At 42.5% G+C, this 16,960-nt stretch overlaps 1 long non-coding RNA gene across 1 annotated transcript in view; it reads left to right on the top strand.

The window, feature by feature from the left end:
• Positions 1-2,517: 2,517 nt before the first annotated feature.
• Positions 2,518-16,960, top strand: part of LOC109567128 (uncharacterized) — a 223,535-nt gene continuing 209,092 nt past the window's right edge. Inside the window, exon 1 of the long non-coding RNA XR_002181970.2 lies at positions 2,518-2,856. This is a non-coding gene — a long non-coding RNA (uncharacterized lncRNA). The remainder of the gene's footprint in view (positions 2,857-16,960) is intronic.

The raw sequence follows: 16,960 nt of genomic DNA on the forward strand, positions 1-16,960 counted from the left end.
TTTTTTCACTTTTTCCCTTGTGTTTGTACCATTTTTAGCCTTCCCTGGCGGCTCAGTTGGTAAAGAATCTGGCTGCAATGCAGGAGACCTGCCTGAGTGCAGGAGACCTGGGTTTGAGCCCTCGGTTGGGAAGATTCCCCTGGAGAAGGACATGCAACCCACTCCAGTGTTCTTGCCTGGGAGATCCCATGGACAGAGGAGCCTGGTGAGGTATAGTCCATGGGGTTGCAAGAGTCGGACACAGACTGAACAACTAAACTTCCACATACCATATTTATACATTTTTCATCCGTCTCCTTATTCCTCTCTCTTTTACTTGACTATGTGCACTGGAGAACATGGATTCAGTCTTGACTTTCTGTCTCAGTAAAGAGAGGAGTGCCTCCCTTTCAGTGGGAGCCGGGACCATTGCGATTGAATGGTTAAAAATCTGTTCCTAATATGTTTGTCTCTTAGTACAAGTTATAAAATAAAATAGCTATGGATATTTTTCTAACTTCTGAAAATTATTTTCATTATTATGAAAAGGAATCAAATGCATGAGGTGAAGGAGGTAATAGTAATATGGGCAGACCATGCTTTCTCCACTTAAATGTGACTGTGAATATAGACACAGAGAAGGGCCTAAGATTCAGAATTTCTAAGGTGTCCTGCTGTTGGTGTCCTGGGGGCCACATTCTGAGTGGTGAGGCCCTAGGGCCTTAAGCATTCTCTGTTCTCGAATTACAAGTAATGATTGGCTTTGCCTGGCACTTACTTTTATCTTAATTGTTTTTCCAACTACTAGGATCTATTAAAAAAACATTTCAGATATTACAGGAATTAAAAATGTAGGAAGTACAAGTTCTCAATAATCTTTCCTCCTAGAAACAGCTGCTGTCAACAACTTGCATATTCTTTCAAATTATATTCTATGTATGACTATCTTTCAGGAAATGAGCTCATTCAAAACATTCTGTCTTTGCTTTTCTTGCCTTCCAATGTATTGGGGGTTTCTTTCCCCATGTAAAAACCTATAGATTTCTTCTATTTTAAGGGTGGTCCATATATGCCTTAGGTGTTATTTAGAAATATTTATGTTATTAAGAAGTATTTATGTAAACATAGCTTTTTAAATAAAAACAGCAGTATGTTTGGCAGGAGTCAATGTTACATAAATGAACAGATTAAAATAGAAGTTAGCTTGCCTGCAGATAATGCCGTGATGACACTTTTAAAGGAATGAGCAGACAGTCAAATGAGATATTCTGAAGTTAGTAAGAAGACACGATCATTTCCCCTGGTGAAATGACAGTCTCTGGAAATTTTCCTGGAGGCCTGAAGCTGGGGTATTTAAGGACAGTGATTACATATAGATATAAAGATACCCTGGTGTTTACCCAGTACCCACCACTCAGGGTCCTGAGATCATAGCTACCCTGTTGTTGTTCAGTCACTCAGTCGTGTCCAACTCTTTGCAACCCCATGGACAGGCTTCCCTTCACCATCTCCTGGAGCGTGCCCAAAATCATGTGCATCGAGTCAGTGATGCCATCCAACCATCTCATCCTCTGTTGTCCCCTTCTCCTCCTGCTCTCAGTCTTTCCCAGCATCAGAGTCTTTTCCTATGAGTCAGCTCTTTGCATCAGGTGGCCCAAGTATTGGAGCTTTAGCATCAGTCCTTTCAATGAATATTCTGTGTCGATTTCCTTTAGGATTGACTGGTTTGATCTTGCTATTCATGGGATTCTCTTAGAGTCTTCTCCAGCACTACAGTTCGAAAACATCAATTCTTGGGTGCTCAACCTTCGTTAGCAAGATAATGCTCAAAATCCTTTAAGTTAGGCTTCAATAATAGGTGAACCGAGAACTTCCAGATGTACAAGCTGGATTTAGAAAAGGCAGAGGAACCAGAGATCAAATTGCCAACATCTGTTGGATCATAGACAAAAAAGCAAGGGAATTCCAGAGCTACCCGAGGCAATGCCTGTTGCTTGTCACCCAGAAGCCAGAACTGGGGTCATGCAAACTTTCCGCCTCAGGCATATGGAGTTAGTGAGTTCCACGTATCTCCCTGGCAGCCGCTGGTTTTGCAGTGTGTGGCCTGAGCAGCTCCCCTGCCCAGGCCCTGTGACTTTCAGAGGCAGCGGCTTTCTCAGAGGGAGGAGGGTAGCCCTTCAATGGGAGGTCCGCTTTCCCCTGAGGGTGAGGCTGGTGGCCCAGGATCCCTGACCTAGACTGCAATTCACCCAGGAAACGAGGGCATTGGTGCAGAAGAACTGTTTATACAAACAATAGGCAGAATATGTACAAATGGATCTTTGCACAACAACTTAGGCTACAGGGCCACCTGTATTAGCTTGCACTGTTCACCTTTGATTCCACACCAGGAATTCACCAAGGCAAATACATGTGTCCTTTCTGTGTCTCTCACTCAACAATCAGGATTTCTGGCTAGAAGAGTCTTTAAATTTCAGTCGGAATGGGAATGAGATCTTTGCAATTCATTTGACTGACAATCTTTCCCTGATAAAAAGACTCTTCACCTCCACCCCACCCCCAGCCCCTGAATCTGGCTGGAAATATGATAGACTCAGTTAATCTTCAACAGGCAATTGCAGCCGTGTTAGATCCACTTCTCCAGGGTGATTAATCGCTGCCGTGCTTGGCAAGCGCTGAGGGAGAGAGGTTTGTGGGGAGGAAGTGGGGCACAGGCCGCAGCTGGCCCGCTGTCGTTACTGCTCAGGCCCGGCCCCTGTTCGCCCTCAACAAAGCGCAGCTGCTTCGTGTCTGTCACAATCAATGGCATGACATTTCCCAACTGGTAATTACCAGAAGGATTCCTGTTGATGCCTTTTGGAACTGCCAATCTCAAAGGTAACTTTTGGCTCCCGCCGAGTTCAGTGTGTCTGCAGGTTTGGCTTTTTATCTCCATTTTCATGCTTGAACTGAAAGGAAGGTTTGTGTGGAGACTTGCAGGCTCCTTCCCCACACCTCTATTCCTTCCCCTCACCTGTCTGCATGGAAGAACATCACAGAGGTTGGAATCCTCTGCACACACTGAAGGAGACAGTCTCGGGGTGAGCTAGGAAAGAGATGCCAAGAAACATGAATGAGAGAACCGATGCTTGTGAATGAAGCTATTTATATTTTCATCTGCAGTGGGGAAAAGTGTACAAGCCATTATTTGGGGGGACTTAATTGAAAGCCTTCCTCATAATTTGGTGTTCACCAAAGAGAAGGATTCTGAGAATTCATTGAATGCTGCCATCTAGGAAACACACTCCAAGTTGACATATCTCTGTATATTACATACAGCACCAGGATGCTATGTAATAGGTAATTTTTGAAGGAAAATAAGGATACTGACTGGGGAGCTGGGGAGCTCTAAGGGAGGGATAAATCCGTAAACCTGTCATAAAGAAATGTGTGTATTCCTTCTTTTACTCATCGATGATTTATGCCAGAGGTGCCAGACACCAGGCATTGTTTCAGATGCTGAGAACTGGAAAGGTACCAGACGGAGCTGGGGGTGGGGGTGGCTTGTGAAATTGAAGTCAAGGCACACTCTCATTGTACCTGTCCTTTCTCTTCCAATCCCAGACTCTTAAACACCAACTAGTTTCCTCACTTAGCCTGTTTTGGTAATAAAAGGGCTGTTGCCTCTGAGCTTTGGAGTTAGAGTAATAATAATAATAATAATAATAATAATAAGACATTGAGTGTATAGATGAATTGAAGAATCCTGGCACAAGAGTATCGCTAAGATGGACAGGCAAGGAGAAATTCAGGGCAACATAGAAATTTTAAATAGTTCAGAAAATTTTAAATACGTGAAAAAGAAGAGAAGAAAAATGAAGCTTACTTGGTACAGATTTGTCGTTCAAAGAACATGGTGCTTTGACAAGAGTGCCAAGACCAAACATAGATTGGTGGCTGCCAGGGGCTGGAGGTGGTGAGGGGTGGGGAGTCCTTGTTAATGGGTTTAGGGATTCTTTTGGGGGTGATGAAATGTACGGAAACTAGATAATGGTGATGGTTGCACCTGGTTCAATTCTGAATATACTAAAAATCATTGAACTGTATACACTGAAGGGGTGAAGTTTATTGTATATGAATTCTATCTCAAGCTGTTATTAAAAAAATGATACTGGTCCAAGCTCAACTGCCACCATCTTCCTGCAAGGTAGGAAGTTAAGCACATATCCCTTCAACTGAGTCTTATTTTGGAATATCTAGTAAACTTCATTTTGTAAGGAGTGATTTTTGGAGAAGCTTGACCAAGTACATGTTTTAAGGTCTAGACTTTGGTAGCTTAGGAAATGGGAGAAAGAGAGAATATCAATTACTAGAAACTATTAACACGGGGCTTCCCTGGTGGCTCAGATGGTAAAGAATCTGTCTGCAATGCAGAAGACCCAGGTTCAATCCCTGGGTTGGGAAGATCCCTTGGAGAAGGAAATGGCAATAAGCTCCAGTGTTCTTGCCTGGAAAATCCCATGGGCAGAGGAGCCTAGTGGGCTACAGTCCATGGGGTTGCAAAGAGTTGGACATGACTGAAGTGACTGAATACACATTAATATGGTAGAATTCATATTATAAACATTTACATATGAAAAAGAAATAGATATATTATTGGTGGGAATGTAAATTGGCATAGCCACTATGGAAAACGTTATGGATGTTCCTCAGAAAACTAGAGTTACCATATGATCCAGTGATACTGGTCTGCTTAATAGACTCCAAGCTTGCTCCTCATACAACAGTACTGATTTTTAGGGTAGAGAGAGAAAAGGTTATTCTAAAGTAGCAGCACACTGGATAAATGGAAGCCTAGCAATTTACACGGAGAAGGCAATGGCACCCCACTCCAGTACTCTTGCCTGGAAAATCGCATGGGTGGAGCAGGCTGGTAGGCTGCAGTCCATGGGGTAGCGAAGAGTCGGACACGACTGAGTGACTTCACTTTCACGCATTGGAGAAGGAAATGGCAACCTACTCCAGTATTCTTCCTTGGAGAATCCCAGGGATGGGGGAGCCTGGTGGGCTGCCATCTATGGGGTCCCACAGAGTCGGACACGGCTGAAGCGACTTAGCAGCAGCAGCAGCTGCAGCAATTTACAACCTCACAGCTCTTTTATGGAATTAAAATATCAACTCAAGGGATGAGGAAATCACTTGGCCATGAGCAAAATCCAGTTTTAATTGAATTTATTCTGTGCGTGCATGCATGCCAAGTTGCTTCAGTAGTGTCTTACTCTTTGTGACCCCATGGACTGTAGCCCACCAGGCTCTTCTGTCTATAGGATTTTCCCAGGCAAGAATGCTGGAGTGGGTTGCCATGCCCTCCTTCGGGGGACCTTCCCAACCCAGGGATCAAACCCATGTCTCCTGCATTGGCAGGTTGGTTCTTTACCACTAAAGCCACCTGGGAAGGCTGAATTTATTCTGAGTTTAGAATAAATTTAGGTTTATCTTTACCTGTTAAAACACAAGATTTAGTAAAAAGTGTCTCATATCCCCTTTGCATCAAATAGTTCTCCAAAAGTACATTTAGGAAAAGAAGCATATAAATTATATATACCTTGAAATATGGATTTAAAAGCAGTCATTTAATAAATTAAAAAAATAAAAACAAAATCATTTAATTCAACACTTTGAGTTATAGTCGACCATTATATTTTAGAATTAATGACTTTCAATTGTAGATTTCCCCACTTTTTTCTTCTGAGATACCTAACAAATGAGTAGAATTGGTTGAGTTTCTCCAAGACAGCTTTTTGAGCGTTCTTTTGAGTTCCTCTCTTGCAGTCTCTCTTTAAAAACCTGTACGTGCTTATTTATTTGTTTATGGCCACATCATGTCTTAGTTGCGGCACACAGCCTCAGTAGTTGCCTTGAGGCATGTGGATCTTAGTTTCCCTGCTGCTGCTGCTGCTGCGAAGTCGCTTCAGTCGTGTCCGACTCTGTGCGACCCCATAGACGGCGACCCACCAAGCTCCCCCGTCCCTGGGATTCTCCAGGTAAGAACACTGGAGTGGGTTGCCATTTCCTTCTCCAATGCATGAAAAGGAAAAGTGAAAGTGAAGTCGCTCAGTCGTGCCTGACTCTTAGTGACCCCATGGACTGCAGCCCACCAGGCTCCTCTGTCCATGGGATTTTCCAGGCAAGAGTACTGGAGTGGGTGCCATTGCCTTCTCCTTAGTTTCCCTACCAAGGATCAAACCTGCTTCCCTTGCATTGGAAGACAGACTCAACACTGGACCACCTGGGAAGTCCTCTCCCAGGGTCTTTATTAAAGCACGTTTAACTTTAGCCAGGTCTAAGACACATCATTTTCTCTCCTGCCATCACTGTGGATCACTTAAGAAAAAAGGTGTTTGAACAATGAACCATGCTGTCTTTCTGCTTGGGCATTTGAGCTCCCCTGTTGCTTAAGGACCATTCACATCTTTCCAGGCTTCAGACTCAGTGTAGTCTTCATAAAAAACTGAAATTGTAGTGAAATAAATCATAAAAAGATCTGTTTACTTTAGATCAGATATGGAGAAACTACTGATACGTAGTCATTAAGGTGAGTGGAAGTAAACATCCTCTTAACTAGCTGGGATAAAGAAAGTTCACAGTCATTTCTCTTGTTCCTTATCTCTTTTTCAATGAGGTGTCACCAAATGGCAGAGACTGGAATGTGGCCGCTTCCCCTGCTATGTGTTCACGGGCAGATCTGTATCAGTTGCTTTTAGGTCTAGCTTTCCTGTTGTTTAACTATGTGATGAAATAACTAGTGGTAACTTATTTAATCAATACCTCCCCTTGCTATGCTTTGAGTGTAATGAAAACCAGCTTTATAAAAGTATTGGGAACTGATTGCATCTTTTCCCCTTCCTTCTCTTACTAGTGACCTTCTGTCATTAGAGTTCAATTTTCCTATGAAAATCATGCTGCTGAGTTAAGAGTTATGCAGAATGAGAGATGACCTCACAGGCATGGTTTATCACACTATTGGGCACATTTTATAGGGCTTTCCCAAAAGCACGTTGCATCTAATTATAAAGTGTTCTGTAGGATCAAACTGTATTTTAATATTGGTACAGTGCCTTTCATCTATAAAGAGAAACTATCATATAACTTCAAATATTGACACCACCACAACAGATTGGCTGGTTTGCAAAACAGGTGGCAATAACTATAGATAAAAGGCACAATACAAAGAATGAAGCGCACTACATACAGCAAATCCTTTATTTAGATTTGACAAAAAGTAATGGTCAGGAAGAAATTTTACATGAACATTACGAAGGCATGCTTGAACGTTTCTTTGACATGACATTAATTAGAGAAACGCCTAGTGATAAAGGCAAATATATGTTGCACATTCATATAAGCAACTGGTTTGCAAAAACAAGTTTGTGGCTATTGAGCACAAAACCTGCTGGAATGTCTTTTAAAAATTTTATTTATTTACTTATTTATTTTTCAGTGTGTTAGATCTTCATTGCTGCGTAGGCTTTTCTCTGGTTGAGATAAGTTGGGGCTACTCTAACCTTAGTGCGCAGGCTTCTCACTGCAGTGGCTTCTCTGCTGTTGCGGATGGGCTCTAGGGCTCGAGGGCTTCAGTAGTGCGGCTTGCGGGCTCTAGAGCACAGGCTCAATAGTTGTGGTGCTCAGGCCTAGTTGCTCAGCAGCATGTGGGATCTTCTCAGATCAGGGATTGAACCCGTGTCTCCTGCATTGGTAGGCAGATTCTTTACCACCGAGCCACCAGGGAAGCCCTGCTGGAAAAATCTGAATGATAATATTCTTCCTCCTGGTAAAATGGGTTGTTAATCAATGTAATTGTTCCCATAAATTAATTTCACTCCATAGTTACTTTTGTTTATAAAAACTTCTATAAGAGCCTTTCTACAGTTTTATCGGATACATTAGAACACACATTTTGAAAGGCAGTGTGCCAGGAACTGTGGAGAGAGCCGTGTGTTACATCACAGTTGTATCTCTAGAGGAAGAAGGACAACAATCCATTATGACCAACACCAAAACATTTATTCTTTGGAGCTATATTCAGAGTGATATGGTGGGAGTATTGAGGAAATATCCAACTCCTATAGGAAAACAAGGGCTTCCTAGGTGGCTCAGCAGTAAAGAATCCGCCCATGATGCAGGCGATGTGGGTTTGATCCCCACATCAGGAAGGTCCCCTGGAGAAGGAGATGGCAACCCACTCCAGTATTCTTTCCTGGAGAATCCCATGGACGGAGGAACCTGGCGGGCTGCAGTCCATGAGGTTGCAAAGAGTTGGACACGACTGAGCAACTAAACAGCAGTGGGCAAACGAATGTAGGTAGATTTTTCAGAGAACACGTGCTGCCCTTCACCCTTACTTGGAATCCTCATATCCTGCCTCTCCCACCTGAGGGTTATGTCAGACTCTTCTAAAGACAGTCTTTCCCTTTGTAAAGTATTCCAACATCCCTCCCTGCTGCATTCATCAGAATCTTGGAGGTAGAATCTTCAGCCATACTTAAAAGATACTTCTAGATCTTTCCTCTTTCTTTACAGACCTGTGTGTGTATGTAAGTCGTTTCAGTCTTGTCTGACTCTTTATGACCCCATAGACTGTAGCCCTGGAGAAGGCAATGGCACCCCACTCCAGTACTCTTGCCTGGAAAATCCCATGGATGGAGGAGCCTGGTGGGCTGCAGTCCATGGGGTCGATAAGAGTCGGACACGACTGAGCGACTTCACTTTCCACTCTCATGCATTGGAGGAGGAAATGGCAATCCACTCCAGTGTTCTTACCTGGAGAACCCCAGGGATGGGGGAGCCTGGTAGGCTGCCGTCTGTGGGGTTGCACAAAGTCGGATACAACTGAAGCAACTTAGCAGCAGCAGCAGCAGCAGACTGTAGCCCACCAGGCTCCTCTGTCCCTGGGATTCTCCAGGCAAGAATATTGGAGTGGGTTGCCATGCTCTCCTCTCTTTATAGACAACAGGACTAAATTTTGTTTTTCTTTTCAAAATTAATACAGTCTTGGCCTTTTTCCACGTACATCTGCTGGGGTGTTGTGTCATGGAGCAGGGAGTGGGGGAGGGGGGAAGCTGAGGAGAGGTCAGAGATTTCCCATGGAAATAGATTCAGATGTTTTTTTTTCTTTTTAATGATTTTTTAAAATAGAGGTGTTTGTCTGTGTCCTTGGAGAACTCAAGGAAAAAAGTTTCTGAGAAATTTTGCTGAGGACTTCCTTGACTGCTTTTGTCCAGACTTTCTGTATGATTCTCCAGGCCTCTGTATTGTTTTCACTAATGGTTTGTGGTTAATTCCTAAGAAAGCCAAATATAAATGGACTGAAAGCCAGCAAAACAAGACTAAGTCCTAAAATTCAACCTAATGGCATAAGGATGATGGTTCTACTTAAGCAAATTCTTACCAAGGACAAAAAGATTATTTATGTTATGCCAAACCACTTCAGCTCTCCATGGAAGAGTAGCACAAAGGAGTCATCCCCATGGAACATGAGCTGCACATGATCACACGTTCCCTCCTGACCACAGGAAGTTAGTGCAGCCATTTCTAGAGTACTTAATGGAAGAGAGTTGTTAGACTAATCTCCTTTGCAATTGTTACTTCAGTCCAGAGGCTTGATGTAATAGGATTCCTTGAAAAGAAACAATCTGATTGTCCACAACTTAATACAGGAGGATTTTATAAAGTAAATTCCAAATAGCATGAAATAATGCCTACCAAACATCAATGCTCCACTTGAAAATCCTCAGGTGCTGGTTTGTTTCTGGAGACATCTTTTGAAAAGTAGCTTTATCAAGGTGTATTGTACAAAGAATTTTCGCCCATAAGTGTTCAGTTTAGTGACTTAAATTCCCTTGTGTCTGTTTGTAGGAGGGATCTGCTCCTACTCCCAGTAGCCTAGGTGATTACTGATCTGCTTTATGTTTCTCTAAATTTCCCTTTTGTGGACATTATATTAATGGATTCATACAATGTGTGATCTTTTGTCTGTGCCTTCTTTGACATAATATAATGTTTAATGTAATGGTATACATGTATGGGATAGCATGCATCGGTAGTTTATTTTGATTGCTTTGTAGTTTTCCATGTTTTGTGTATGCATGGAATCTCAAGTAAAGAATGCATACTCATTGTTTTGTTGGAATATAATTGACATATACGTTTTGTACAAAGAGTGTCAAATTCTCAGTGTCTCTCTCTTCAGCATAGAAACACTGTAGTAGCTTCTCAATGGCAGGAAAAACAAAACAAAACCCCCAAGGGTCTCTTTTACTGACGATAAGCATTTTTGGAAAGACTGGTTTATAATAGCAAAATGCAAGGGTGGAAATTGTTTTTGTGTGTGTCCTCTTCCTTCCTCTTCTTGACTTGGTATCCTGGAATCCTGGAATCAGTGAACCCCATTAAATTCCATGCTAAAATTTGTTAACATTTTTTCCCTGGGGGAGAAGATCCATAGATAAACAGATTCTCAAATGGTCTGTTAACTGAAACGATTTAGGAGCCAATCTTAGTGCTCTATCCTTACCCTCTTTCCATCTCACTCATCTATTTCTTTGGAAAACACTTTCATGGCTTCATAACTTTACCAGCAGGTAGGTTGCTTGGAAGAACCCTGATAGAAATTTTATTATCTAAATCATGGGCCATATGAACGTTTTCAGTGTATTTAGAAAAAGAAGCCATCCTTTTCTAAGCATGAGCTGCTGCTGCTGCTAAGTCACTTCAGTCGTGTCCGACTCTGTGTGATCCCATAAATGGCAGTCCACCAGGCTCTGCTGTCCCTGGGATTTTCTAGGCAAGAACATTGGAGTGGGTTGCCATTTCCTTCTCCAGTGCATGAAAGTGAAAAGCAAAAGTGAAGTCGCTCAGTCGTGTTAGACTGTCAGCAACCCCATGGACCGCAGCCTTCCAGGCAAGAGTACTGGAGTGGGGTGCCATTACCTTCTCCGAAGCATGAGCAGGGGATATGAAGTTTGTGTCCTTTCTTACCTTTATCTCTCTACCTTAAGCTTTAGCCTCAAACTTTCCCCCCCAAAGGCACAGATGGCTGGAAACTTGTCTTTCCATTTTTTCTCCATCCATCACCTTTCACCATTTACATCTGTCCCACTGAGGCTGAAAACCACCGCACCTTCCTCAGCACTTCCCACATGCACATACAGTAAGTACTTACGCATGCTCGGTTGTTTGGTCATGTCTGACTCTTTGCAGTCCCATAGACTGTAGCCCACCAGGCTCCTCTAGGCATGGAATCTATCCATGGAATTCTCTAGGCAAGAATACTGGAGTGGGTTGCTATTTCCTCCTCCAGGGATCTTCCCAACCCAGGGACGGAATCTGTGTCTCCTGCATCTCCTGCATTGCAGTCAGATTCTTTGCCTGCTGAAGGAAGCCCCACACATGTAGTAAATGACACCAATTTTATTTACTATATTAAATTTATCAAGTACCTTTTATTTAGTTACTTTTTATTTTTAATTAGAGGACAATTGCTTTACAATGTGTGTTGGTTTCTGCTGTACAACAATGCAAATCAGCCATATATCCCATCCCTCTTGAGCCTTCCTCCCCCTCCCATTTCACCTCTCTAGGTCATCACAGAGCACCAGGCTGGGCTCCCTGTGTTATATATCGGATTCCCACTAGCTATCTGTTTTGCACATGTAGTGTATATACGTCAGGGCTACTTTCTCAATTCAACCTGCCCTCTCCTTCCGCCATTGTGTCCACTAGTCTCTTCTCTCCATCTGCGAATGACACCAATTTTAAATGCACAGTTTGATGTTTAAATGGAGAGAATGAATCCCCATGTTTAGATCACACATTCATTGGTGTACTCTTTCAGATATACCTACCTTCTACCTGCCTGTATTTTTTCTGTCATTTTTCTCAATCCACTGAAGTCTTAACTCCAATAACTCATGGACATTTTGCTCTAAGGATTCTAGGAAATGGTCTTGGGATGTGATATTAGACAGAGATGCTTTGTTTAGGATTTACTTTCATTCCAAAAGATGGAATTACTTCCCTTCCAAAAGAATTCCCTCTGTGTGTAAGTCCAGGTCCCTTCCTCAGATTTTAAGAGAAAGCTGCCTTCCATCCTATGGATTTTTTGACAAGTAGGAATACCACAACCACTCATGCAATCAGTCAACCTAAAAAGCATTTCTGGAGATTCTAATCCTAGCAGCACTGTGCAGGGGATGTATGAAAAACGTTAAGGGGAGAAGAAGCAAAGTCAATACACCTCTACCATCTAGATGCTATTATGGATGTCCAGGTTAACCTCTAAGTCTTTTTTTTTTTTGGCAGTTTTCTTTTAAATTGAAGTATAGTTGATTTACAATGTTGTGTTAATTTTACAGCAAAATGATTCAGTTACACACAAACACACACATATATTTGTTGCTCAGTCACTAAGTCATGTCCAACTCTTTGTGACCCCACAGACTGCAGCAAAATAAGCCTCCCTGTCCCTCACCATCTCTGGAGTTTGCCCAAGTTAGCGTCCATTGAGTTGGTGATGCTATCCAACCATCTCATCCTCTGCTGCTTTCTTGTATGTGTGTGTGTGTGTGTGTGTGTGTGTGTGTGTGTATACACATATATATACACAAAATATGCTGTCCCATTATGGTTTATCACAGAATATTGAATATAGCTGTCTGTGCTCTATAGTAGGACCTTGTTGTTGATCCATCCTATATATGCTAGTTTGCATCTGGTAACCCCAAACTCCCACTCCATCCCCTCACCATCTCTCCTCCCCCTTGGCAATCACAAGTCTTTAACCTCCAAGTCTTGACCCATTTCCTGAACTCCAGACCTGACTATAACCGCCTGATGGATAGCTCCATCTGCACACTCTCAAGACACTTCAGGCACTACACAGCCCCAGTTGAACATCTCATCTTGCCTTCATAATGGCTCCTCCATCTTCACATGTCATCTTAATGAGTGGGACCAACATCCAATGGTCTCAGTTTCTTCTCTCCACCCATATTTAATGGTCAGAAATCTCTGTCATATATGGCCCCTCTTCTGCATGCTCACTGCCACTTCCTTATCTTGGGTCTGCCTTTTCTCTTGGTTAGGTTCTGCAGGAGTATCCCAACTGATCTTGCCACTGCCAGACCTGCTATCCGCAGTCCATCCCCACCCAGCTGCCACCATGCTCTCAGGCTTCAGCGCCTTCACTGCATCCCATCGCCTGGGTTAAGTGGAAACCCTGATACATGTAGGGCTCCTATGCAATGTGGCCCCAGCTTCTCTTTCTGGTTCACCATCTATTGACTTTCCTCACCAAGCACTGAGTTCCAACTAACCCCGGCATCTCCACCATCCCCCAAGTGTCATTCCTTCTCCTATGTCATGTTTTCACAAATTCTAAAAACTAACAGTATATTGTCTTGTTGTCTGTTCTCTGTGTTTGGCATTCTCCCCATCCTCAGCCCCTCATCCTGTCCTTTCTGTTTGCCAGACCATCTCTAACTCCACAAGTCCCTGTCTAACTAGACCTCTCTTTTGCACTCCCCTGCCCCACCCCCATCTCCAGGAACATTTAGGGAACATTTCTTCCATATGTATCTTCCAAGTTCCTTTTCCTCTGTGGATATTGTTTCTCCATCTCATTTGCTCCGTGGGCTCCTGGAGACATTTTATGTCTCCATTGTAGGCATTGAAGGTTTTCCCTAAATACTGAATGAATGAATAATGAAGTTTGCAAAGAGTGTGGTAATCATAGCTTGCCTTACTCATTTTACTAACGAGGAAATTGGGACCCAGTGGAATTAGGCCTGCAGAATTAGAAGCAGGTTCTGGAACAGAACCAAGGTGTTTTGACTTAATTGAATGCGCCTTCCCTATGCAGCGTGCCATAGTTGATTTGATGGATTTCTAAGGCAAGAATCTTTAGTTTTAGTGACAAAATATAACTTGGGAGGACAAGGAGATTTGTTGGTGGAACAAGAAAGGAAACAGTTTATTTCACAGTTTATCATATTCTATTAATTCTATTTATTATATTCAATTAATCTTTGCATCAGAGTCAAAAATGTATGAAGGTGATTGGAAGAAACCAATGATGCTGTCCCAGAGAATGATTCTAATAAAAAAATAATAGCACTTTATCCAAACCGATCACTTAGTCCTGGGTACTTTAGAAAAATTCCTTCTCTTAAGCTCTAAAATAAGTGAGGTGTGGAAACTTCACAGATCCCCAGGGATCAATGTTTGGCTGAGGGACTGGCCATGAGAGGAACAGGAAAGCAGTATTTCTTTTGACAAGGAGCCAAGCACATGTTTCATTATGCTGGGATCCCTGTCTGAAGCAAGTGACTCAACTGAAACTATTCAGCTTTGGAAAGACGCTGTAGTTTTTGTTTAGATTTTCATGAAAATTTGAAATGCATACAGTCAAAAAGAAGTCTGGAGAGAAGAGCCACGATTAATATTTTATTTTTAAAAGGCGATGCTCAGAATTGGGGTACATATTGTGGATAGGAAAAGATAGAACTTAAGGTATTTGTTTTATTCAGAGTAGAAACAGCTAAAAATCAGTGTAATGTGGTAGGGAAATAATCAGTTTCAAATAGTTCTTTTTTTAAAAAAATAAGAATGCTCAGATTTATTGATCACTTTTGTTGTGCTGGTTGCTGTGCATATATACAAAAATTGATTACTTACTCTCATTTAATCACAGAGTAACCTACAAAACAGAGAAGCTAGGCATCTTGCTAAATTACGGATTTAGGAAGTGGTTGAGATAGGATCCATCTTAGGTCCTCATGACTCTGGAGTCTGAATCTTTACGTTCCATTTAAAAACTGCTTAGACCCCTAAAACTGAAAATTATCAGAGAGATTCAAATTCAGATCAAAAGAATTTCTAGTAAAAACCTCCAACTACCAGCACATATCCATACATAAAGCAACTTAATATTTTTAACAGAGGGAAGATCAAAAAGGTTTATCAGAAAACATGAGTTACACCCAACATATTTGAGAAAAAACTTTTTTGTTCTTCTCTTTTTTTTTTAATTTATTTTCTAATTGAAGGATAATTGCTTTACAGAATTTTGTTGTTTTCTGCCAAATATCAACGTGAATCGGTCGTAGGTAGTTCTTTGAAGAGAATGTGTCATTTACCTTACTAAATTGAGAAAGACACAGATTATATGAGAGGTACAGATTATATCTGAGAGGTAGATTTGGGGAATTGAAATTAATTTTAAAACTCACATCTTTGGGAGAATGATGAATTTCCATGCCGCCAGCTGAGTTGTTGATAGAAGGGACCAGTGACTTCATATTGGGAACCAGCTGTTGTTCTTTAAGAGGATGGGGAGGAGGGAATTGCGGGGAATTTATGCTGGGGCTGAAGGTGGTATGGGGGCAGGGGGACCAAGCTGAGACCACAGAAGAAGGTAGAAGCTGGTCTGGGCTGCTGAGGTCTAAAAGGAGAGATGCCAACAGGCTTCCAAGAGGAAGGAAGAAGGATTGGGAAACTGCAGAGAGCATGCTTATGGGAATTATCCCTGGAAATGATTTCTAAGGTTATGGAAGAATGGAAATCTGCTGTTCTCTCTATTCTATATGTAGAAGAGCTTTGTTGAGATGGTAGAAAAATCAGGCAGGGTTAATTTTTCTGTCTTGTTCATAGCTAAAGTCTCTTTTTATATTTTCTAAGATCATGTGTTCTAGGGCATCTTCTGGTTTCATTACTTCTCCAACAGTTGCTTGGAGCACTTAGGTTGGTTCTACCTACAGCTGCCTGGAATAAACTCAGCTTGGGCTTGGGGGCAAGCTCTTTCTCTCTGGCCATTTATTCCATCACTGACCCTAACTTCATTAGCTCCCTCATTACCCAGTCATCTCACATTCACCCCTTCTCATGGTGTGAAATTTTCATCCTCTCTTGTCCTACTCTACCCACAGTCTTCACTTACTCACTTTCTTTAGGAACTTCTCTACATCTAAGGAGACCAGGCTGGGTCTAACAAAGTGCTCTCTCAGTTTGTGGTATTGTTGCTGTTCAGTCGCTAAGTCATGTCTGACTCTTTGCGACCCCATGAACTGCAGCAGGCCAGGCTTCTCTGTCCATCACTATCTCCCTGAGTTTGCTCAGACTCATGTCCATTGAGTCATTCGTGACATTGCAATGTCACTCATTCCAAACAATGCTGTGTGTGTGTGCTATGTTGCTTCAGTCATGTCCGACTCTCTGAGACCCTCTAGACTATAGCCCGCCAGGCTCCTCTGTCCATGGGACTCACCAGGAAAGAATACTGGAATGGAACGCCATTCCCTCCTCCAGGGGATCTTCCCAACCCAGGGATTGAACCCGTGTCTCTTACATCTCCTGCATTGGCAGGTGGGTTCTTTACCACCTAGGAAGCCCCAGGTAATGTCTTTGCCCATTGGAAATGTAAGAGTGACTCTAGTGGTTGTAGGCTCAGGTATCAGGAGGTCCTGCAGGTGGGTATTTTGGGGACTGGAACCTGAGGAAATAAAAGAGGGACAGAAAACCTTCCCGAAACATTTTTAAAAGGCAAAATTCTAATGAAGAATTATAATAAGAAAATAAGTGTGAAGAGTTGCTGGGCACCTTTCATGGCAAATGTTCATTACTAGCATTCCATACTTTGGCCACCTAATGTGAAGAGCTGACTCATTGGAAAACACCCTGATGCTGGGAAAGATTGAAGGCGGGAGGAGAAGAGGACGACAGAGGATGAGATGGATGGATGGCATCACTGACTCAATGGACATGAGTTTAAGCAAACTCCAGGGGACAGTGAAGGACAGGGAAGCCTGGTGTGCTGCAGTTCACGGGGTCACCAAGAGTCAGACGCGAGTGACTGACTGAGCAACAACAACAATTAGCGTTCCTGCCAGAGTAGAGTCCCAGAGAGGGAGGCACTGAGGAATTTGCAGTTGAATATCTTCCTTCAGGC

This window comes from Bos indicus, chromosome 12, assembly GCF_029378745.1.
Source record: "Bos indicus isolate NIAB-ARS_2022 breed Sahiwal x Tharparkar chromosome 12, NIAB-ARS_B.indTharparkar_mat_pri_1.0, whole genome shotgun sequence".
Classification (NCBI taxonomy): Eukaryota; Metazoa; Chordata; class Mammalia; order Artiodactyla; family Bovidae; genus Bos; species Bos indicus.